Genomic DNA, 9,215 nt, shown 5'->3' on the forward strand with positions numbered 1-9,215 from the left:
CTGCAAAGGAGCTACAAAAGTAGCCAACTTGTACTGGCATGAGCCAGGAGAGGATGTACAGGCTGGATCCATGGGGAGCCAAGTCTGAATGTTAAGTTAAAAAAAAAAAAAAAAGACAGTTTATTGATATGGGAGCACTCTCGGGTAAAATAGGATTTAAGACCCTGACATGGATCCTGGGAGATAGGAAAAAGACAATGGCTGGCTAAGGGAAAAGAAAATGCCAGAACTGCCATAGCAGAAGATGGAGGAGGCGTTCAAAAAGCTCAAAGAAGTGAGCCTGCTGTAGTCGGTATTCTATGGAAGGCCAGAAACCTGCTTCAGTTCCACAGGAAGGCCCAGGGGATACTCTGGCTATCAAAACAAAGAGGAATGCACTGGGAGAAGCTGTGTGGCTGTCCTCTGTAGGCCAGGGCTGACAGCAAGAGGCCGTTACAGAATTGGCTCTTTGATAGCGATGGGAATGATAGGACCACGCAATAGAAGCCAGAGGTTGGCGCAACTACTGTGGTGAGCAGCAAAGAAGAGTGGCAGTGGAGGGTCCCGACAGTAGAGCTAGGCAGCTGATGAATAGAACATAGCATCCCTGGGCCGAGCTAGGTGGGCAGCCCGTAATGGTACCTGTACCAGTGGTTCTCAAGTGTTTTGGACAAAATATCACTTTACAGTCTTGAAAACTGGCATCTCCAAAGAGCTTTTGTTTATGCGGGCTGCATCTATTGACATTTGCCGTATTAGAAATAAGACTGAGAAATTCATCAAGTATTTATCAACTCATTAAAAAAAGAATTAGCCCAGGGGTGCCTGAGTGGCTCAGTGGGTTAAGCTAAGCATACGACTTCAGCTCAGGTCATGATCTCACGGGTGAGTTCCAGCCCCGAAACGGGCTCTCTGCTGTCAGCACAGAGCCCGCTTTAGATCCTCTGTCGCTCTTTCTCTTTGCCCCTCCCTACTCTCTGTTTCTCAAAAATAAACATTAAAAAAATAATTAGCCCATTATATGTTAACATCAATAGTATATTTATATGAAAAATAACTACATTGTATGAGAGAAAAAGTTAGTGAAAGAGTGGCTTTTTAAATATATTTTTGTAAATCTCTTAAGTGTGGCTTTATAGAGGACAGCTGGATTCTCATATCTGCTTCTACTGGCAATATGTTGTTTTGGTTAAAATATATGAAGAAAATCTGGCCTGACCCAGATATGTAGTTAGGAAAGAGAGAAGCATTTTAATAGCCTTTTCACATAATTTGAGACTACACCAAAACTCAACAAGTAGTATTTTCTTAAATGGTAGTTGTAATTTAGAATATGAAACTATATCAATGAATTTTTTGTACTCGATCATATTAAAGTCTATTAATCTACCCTGCAGTATGAATGGCTCTGTTTCCCATGCGTGGTTTTATAACATCCCGCTTCAGTCATTTGGAAAATATTGCTTCATTGGATTGCATAGATCTTTCAAACATTGATACAATTCATTATACAATAGTAAAAATTATATTTGTTAATATCAGAAAAAGTTTAAGCGTTGGGATCTATCAACTCATGATAGTGTGTACAAATTTTCTAAAATTCTAATTTTTGCTGAAAACCTCAAATTTTATCGTTAGTAAATACTTTTGGTTGTTTTCCTCAAAGTGACAGGCTTACTTGGTTTGGATTTGAGAAAACATCTGCCAAATAACAAAGTCTAAATAATCAGAGTTTATCTGTCAGTCATTCTTTCAAGTGAAAATGGTGTTCCATGAAGAAAATGGGTTAGTTCAGCTGGTGACTCAGTTGCACTGTGGTTCATAAGAGAGACACATTACTTCTTTTCTTTTTTCTCTTTTTATAATGTTTATTTATTTTGAAAGAGGGAGAGAGTGCAAGAGGGGAAGGAGAGAGAGAGATGGGGAGGAGCAGAGAGAGAAGGAGAGAAAGAATCCCAAGCAGGCTGTGTGCTGTCAGCTCAGAGTCTGACACAGGGGCTTGATCTCACAAAGCAGATCACAACCTGAGTTGGACTTTAACGGACTGAACCACTCAGGTGCCCAAGAGACCAGTTACTTCTTTTTTTTTTTTTTTTTAATTTTTTTAACGTTTATTTATTTTTGAGACAGAGAGAGACAGAGCATGAACAAGGGAGGGGCAGAGAGAGAGGGAGACACAGAATCTGAAACAGGCTCCAGGCTCTGAGCGGGCAGCACAGAGCCCGACGCGGGGCTCGAACTCACGGACCGCGAGATCGCGACCTGAGCTGAAGTCGGACGCTTAACCGATGGAGCCACCCAGGTGCCCGGAGACCCGTTACTTCTGTGTGCAGTACAGTACTTTACATTTAATCACAGACAATATTTATTTTTATTTTTAAATTATTAAAAAATTTTTTTTAATGTTTACTTTTGAGAGAGAGAGAAAGAGAGAGACAGAGTGTGAGTTGGGGAGGGGCAGAGAGAGAGGGAGACACAGAATCTGAAGCAGGCTCCAGGCTCTGAGCTGTCAGCACAGAGCCCAATGCAGGGCTCAAACTCACAAACTGTGAGACTATGACCCGAGCTGAAGTTAGATCCTTAACTACTGAGCCACTCAGGCATCCCTATTTTTAAAGTGATCTCTATACCCAACGCAGGGCTTAAACCCACAACCTAAAGATCTAGAGTTGCATGCTCCACTGACTGAGCCAGACGGTGCCCCAATGACAGAGAATATTTAAAAGACATGTATTTAAGGGTCATGATTTAATAAATTTCAGCAATTTTTATTGCTTCATTAAGGACATTCTTTTTTCTCTCTCTCTTTCTTCTATAGGATAGTCTTTTTTTTTTCATTAAGGACATTCTTAAGTGAAACTGATTCTTTTTTCCTTCTTTCCCCCCCCTCCTTCCATCCTCTTTGTCTCCTTTGTTTCTTCTTTCTCTCTTTCTGTCTTTCATAATAAAAAAGAACAAACTGTTTCAAGAATAGTTTGCTTCCACTGCCTTGGTTTATTAAGGTGCCAGTTGATTTATTTACCATTGCTTTTACACCATCAGTGCAAATGTCTAGACAGTTAAAAAGGCAAATAACATCTTAGTATTATAATGCAAATATTTTGACCTTGTGAAGTCTCTGAAATGGTTTCAAGGACCTCCAAGGATCTGTAGACCACATACAAAACTGCTGAGCTGGGGGCGCCTGGGTGGCGCAGTCGGTTAAGCGTCCCACTTCAGCCAGGTCACGATCTCTCAGTCCGGGAGTTCGAGCCCCGCATTGGGCTCTGGGCTGATGGCTCAGGGCCTGGAGCCTGTTTCCGATTCTGTGTCTCCTTCTCTCTCTCTGCCCCTCCCCCGTTCATGCTCTGTCTCTCTCTGTCCCAAAAATAAATAAACGTTGAAAAAAATTAAAAAAAAAAACAACAAAATTGCTGAGCTGTACAATGAAAAGAAATCAAGAGTTAAAGGCCAGGAGATTGATGGCAGTTGCTCTAATAAAAAGTCACAATACCTCGTCCAGTTTCCAGACCTGATTCAATTTTCAGATCTAGAACTTGTTGACTGAAGGAGAGGTTAAGTCTCTAGGGGAAAGGCCTTTGTAATACTATGGCAGTAGAGCAATGATTTCACTAGTCCTCCCCAAAGGGACCCGTGGACATTTACTAGGGTAACTGTACAATGGGGAAAGTGAAATGGCCAAACATTTTAAGGTCATGCGGTGTCCGAATTATATTGATATCTGGGGACCTGGATCCTCACGGCTCCCCGGAAGAGTGGCCCTACATACAATTTTGTATAGGATCATGGGCTGTAGCAAATGGACTCGGTTAGTTGGTTAGAGGCCTAGAAAGAGCAACACTGGGAGATTGGAAACAATGTCTTGGGGAGAGGCATGTTGGTGTATTCTATGAAAGTGAGCACAAAGTGTGAAGATCTATATATTGCATGTTAATGCCCATCTGAGAGCATCTGCCACCAGAGGAGACGCTGAATAACCAAATGGATAGAATGACTTGGCTAGTTAACGTTTGCTAGCCTCTGTCATCAACCACTCAGGTTGGCGCAATGAGCACATGGATAAAGTGGCCATGTTGGCATAGATGGCATATTGTCTAAGGTTGTAGTGGTGGGCCCAACAAAATTGACTCCCACTCACCAAGGCTGATCTAGTAATTGTTGCTGCCAGATGTTCAACCTGCCAGCAACTGATGGCCAACCAACAGCTCGGTAACAAGTTGACTATCCTTCTCTGGAAAGGTTGGTGATTAACCTTTACTTGAATCAGCATATTCTGAACATGGATTTCTCTTTCCTGTTAGAGGCCTCAACCAGCACCACTCCCTGAGGACTTATAGAGTATTTGATTTACTGACGTGGAATCTCACATAACATTGTATCAGACCAAGAGTCCCACTTTGTGGCAAAAGAGTGGACATAGGATCGTGGAATCTTCTGAACCTACCACATACTTTGCCACCCACTGGCGAGTAGAGCTGATAGAGTAAAAGAGCAGCCTTTCGAAGGTGTAGCTGAAGGCCCATTTTAAAGATGGTGGGACACCATCCTCCAGAAGGAAGCATGCACCCTATTCAGTAACTATAATATGGTGCTATTTCCCAATGGCTATGATACAGAGGTCTAGAAAACAAGGGGTGAAAGTAGGAATAACCCACTTATCATCACTCCCAGTGACCCTTTTGGGGGAAATTTGTGGTTCCTATTCCTACAGTTCCAGGCTCTCCAGGTTTAGAGAATCTGGTTCCCAGAGGTAGAACACTTCTACCAAGGGACAAATCAAGAATCCCATAAGCTTTAAGTGTGACTGCTTTCTGTCCTTCAAACAACTTGTGCCAAGAGACCAGTAGGTAAAAAAAGGAGCCACATCATCACAGAGGGACCTGACCCTGGTCTTTTGGAGAAGATAGATTTGCTGCTACAGCGGGTCAGGGAAGAATATGTTTGGCACTGAGGTCATCCACTATGGTATCTCTTGGTACACACTTGCCCAATTTTGATAATAAGTGGACAAATTTACCAGCATGGTTTGAGAAGGACATGGTGACTAAGGGCTCATATTGCTTAGGAATGAGGATCTGAGTCATTTCACCAGGCAAGCCAACTGGACACATACAGGTACAAGCTGAAGGTAAAGAGAATCTAGAATGGGTAATGGTTGGGGAGTGGGGAACACTGAATATCACTTATGACACCTAGACAAGCTGCAGTAGTAGGGGCTATAGGTCATTCCACTTACCTTCTTGTAAGTTTCCCAGGGAAAGCAATCACCAGAATCCCAGAGGAGTTATTCCGGGTAGAGTGAGCTTAGCATGTGGAGCAGATAGGTCTGAGTTGTGCAAAGTAGGTATTGCCATAGTTGCTATGATGCACTACCCAGATCCCACCTTTGGGACAGAGAAGCTTATCCCCAAGTTGCCAGAAGGGTTGGCTGGTAATGGCTGACAAATGAGTCTCTTCCTGGGCATTTCCTTAAGCCACCAAAAGAAGCCGCCTTGCCTGACTTCATGAGCCCTTCCTAGGGAAAATGTAGATGGCCAATGTAGGGGTTCAAAGGACGAGCTCTCTTGCCTCAGTTGGGGCCATCTCAACTTGCCTCTGAAGGGTTATCTCAACCCTAAAGCTCCTTGTTGGAGTGTCCCTTGTTGTGATTGCATCATTGATCAATTTCTCTCTCCCCGCCCCCATCAATCCCTAGTCCTTCATTTCTGCAGGTGTGCGGTGTTGCTTCTCGGAGCACCTCCCAATAAACTTCCTACAAGCAAATCTCTGTCTCATGGTGTTTCATGAGAAGCCTGACCTAAGACTATCACCTAAGATCTAACCTTTAGGACCTCAGAGAACAAGTCTGACCATTTGAAGGTGGACCTCGTGGACCGCCTGTGTCTTCTGTGCTGCGGTTTTCTCTAACAGTCTTCACCGTGTGTTGTGTGCTTCCTACATCCTGGTTGCCCCTCACCAGTGTTCTCCAGCTTGTGTGTTTCCCCCACGATTAAGCAGCCTAAACTGGGTCCCTGAGTACATCAGCTGTGGTCTGACATGCATGCCAAGAAGGAGAATGGACTGAGTCTCTTTTGGTCCTCAAGCTGTGGCTGCACACTGGAACCAAGGGCAAAACTCTTCAGAAATCCAAACTCCTCACCTTCCTTCCCTCCCTCATCCACCCACACCAGGTCCTGAATCAAAGGGTCTGGATACAGCAAGTTTCACAGTGTTCCTAGAGCTTCCCAGGCAATTCTGATTAATATCAAGATGGAGAATCACTGGGCTCAATACTTGACTTCAATTTAGCAGCCCAAGTGTCTGTCCGCTTAGCAGCTTTTCATTTGACTCCTATGGACTTGGCTGTGAGCGAAAACCCTCAGTTTTATTCACACATGCTTCCGCTAAGCCGCCACTTCCCCACCCTGTCCTTGTACAGTTGGTGCTTTGGAGCCAAGCCCGGATCTCTCAGTTAAGCCCTGTTCTTTTTACCTTGTGAGGCTGAGGCTGTTGCTTGAGCAGGCTAGGATGTTTTGGGATCCTGAGTGTAGCTCCCAACAGATTCCCTGTTTTCACTGGCTTTCTGCTATTCACAAAGGCCACGGTCTTGTTCACTGTGGCTTTACCCAGGCCCTGATAAAAAGGTGGACCAGCACAGGGACAAGGATGAGCCACCCATCAGCTCTGAGGGCATTCCTTGTGTGCAGCGAACCATATGCCCACCCAGAGAAGGACATCATCTAGCTTACTTCCATCACACTTATAAAAACTGGTCCACTTCACAGATAGATAAAACAGAGGCAGAGAATATAAATACTGTGCCCAAGAACATCCTGCTGGGGTAGGAGCCAATCTTTTCCTGCCGTCTACAGTGCTAGCCTCTAGGTTTGTCACCTCTCAGAGGAAAGGCAGGAGATAAAAGTGATGAGGTTGCCCTTTCTGGTTGTAAAGAGAAGATTTTTTAGAGTTGAAAGGAATCTTAGAAATAATCAAAAGTTTAACAGATCAGGGAGCTCCGGTAACTTGCCAAGATCTCACAGCAAACCTTTGCTCTGGTTGAGACTAAAATCTGGGTTTTTGAGGCTGGGCCCAGTGTTCACTCAGCTATACCTTCAGGTAACTTTGATCCAAAATGGTACTTCAAAGGGAAACACCCATGAGACTTATTATAAGTCCCAGATGGTTCTTTCTATGCTTCCAGAAGGGCTTGGCCTGGGAAGACAGGCAATGTCTTCCTCCTGGGCTTCTGCGTAGAACTCTTAACAAGCTCTCCTCTCCTCCCCAAGGGATCAGAACCTCAGCACCTGCCTCCCAGCCTTATCTGGGTCTCCACCCACATCTAGCTCTCAGTGTGCAGAGGGTGGAGCCATAGCCGGACATTCAGCTGGACTGACGGACAGCTCCTCACTCTCACACCTGCCTCATCGGCTGTGGAGGCTGTGGTGGTTAAAGGTGGCAGGAGGTTGGCATTTGCCCACGATTTGAGTCCTCATGCCCATGACCTCATGAGTTCAGGCTGCCTGCTTGAATAGCAGACAGCCCGCTTCAAGTCTATAACCAGGCGCACCCTTAACTCTGCCTGCCCTTTGAAGATGGGTCAGCCCCTGACCCACACAAACTGCTGAGAAAAAGAAAAAAGAGCAATCCAAAAAGCAAGTCAGTGAAGATACTTGTTTTGACAAGAACAGCATATATACTGCAGAGGAAGTGACGAGAAACTGTATTTCCCCTGCCAGTGTCTGCCAATAAATAATAATGATAAATAATGGTAACAATACTATCGAGCTCATGTGCAGGCACTATATTAAGTATTGGATATACATATTATGGAATCCTTACAACCACCTTTGGAGGTATTATGATCCTTGTTTTATAGGTGAGGAAATGGAGGCACAGGAAGGTTAAGTATCACAAGATAAACCAGCTGGTAAGTGGCTGGATTCATGGAGACTGAGTGTGGCTCCCTATAACAGACTGGGAAATAGGCCCCAGAGAATGCAACGACCAAGGCATCTTCATTTCCAAAGTAGCTAACCACTGGCCTAAAATGCACCATAGATCTCCAGGCTCTTGAACTTTGTTGCTTTATCCGGTAAGTCACGGCATCAGGTAAGAAACCAATCTCATATGACTCTCTTGTTTGGCTATGACCTGAAGATCGGAGTTGAACTTCCATTACTAATCTTTGCTGATGAACAGATTGGAGAACCACAGCACAAGGTCCCCAACCCAAAAGTGCCAAGTGAGCGAGAGAATTCGACACCTGCCTGCCTCCTGGGTTCTAGGTACCAGCCTCTCCTTGGGAGGCATTCTGTTGAGTGTAATTTCTCACCGCCAAAGCTCACACATGCCAAACTCCCCAGCGAACGTGTCTCCGTGAATCACCATGACACAGACCCTCCAGTGACTTCCCTGAGAGTCGGCTTTCCCAGGATCCCCAGCCTTTCCCTAGGAGGCACATGCTTTCCAGTGCGCCCAGCAGGGGGCATCCTTGCCCTTCTACCTTCTGCCCTGGGGGTGAGATTGGCAGGCAGCGTGGGGTGCCTACTACTCAGCTCAGCCCAGGAGCCACATTTCCCAAACTGGTTATTCGTGTGACCTCCCTGATTTTCTCCATATCCCCTCTACCGTTACTTACACGGTATTTTTCTTTGTCAATTCACATTGCAGGAAACCTAAATGTATTTTTAAAGGAAAAAAAGTCCTCTTTGATGAAGGTTTTCCTGGCTCTCCTTGCTGCGTGGTCTTCTTGCATTCTGAGGGCCGCTAGGTAGGATGAGGGCAGGAGAGTACAGGCCCCACTGAAGCTACAATTGGGGGTCTCAAGAACTGGGTCCAGGCACTGCCATCACCGGGAGAAGATGGGTGAGGCTTTCTTCTGTGGATTAGAGCCTCTGTGGAATCAGAGCCCAAGATTGAAAGGATCAGAGTAAGGAGTACTGAAATCCCCGCCTTCCTGTGGCACCTCCAATCTCATGAAATGAGAGGAGCCTGTCTCTTGTCTCTCCCCAGGCTGAGGGAGAAGGTGGGGATTGTCTTTCCAGGCAGACAAGAGGGAGGGACTTGGGTGCAGGACGAGAGGTGGCTGCAGGTGACAGGTGTAGGGTCTTTGGGAAAGGGCAAGGATTTCCCTTGCAAAATGCATTCAAACAGACCAAGAGAGAACCTGATCCCAGGGAGGGAATGGGAACTGCAGGGGCCCTACAGGGGGCCCACTGCTGGCTGGAGGGAGGGGTGATGACAGACAGAAGAAGGCT

Source organism: Prionailurus viverrinus, chromosome B3 (assembly GCF_022837055.1).
Source record: "Prionailurus viverrinus isolate Anna chromosome B3, UM_Priviv_1.0, whole genome shotgun sequence".
NCBI classification, from domain to species: Eukaryota; Metazoa; Chordata; class Mammalia; order Carnivora; family Felidae; genus Prionailurus; species Prionailurus viverrinus.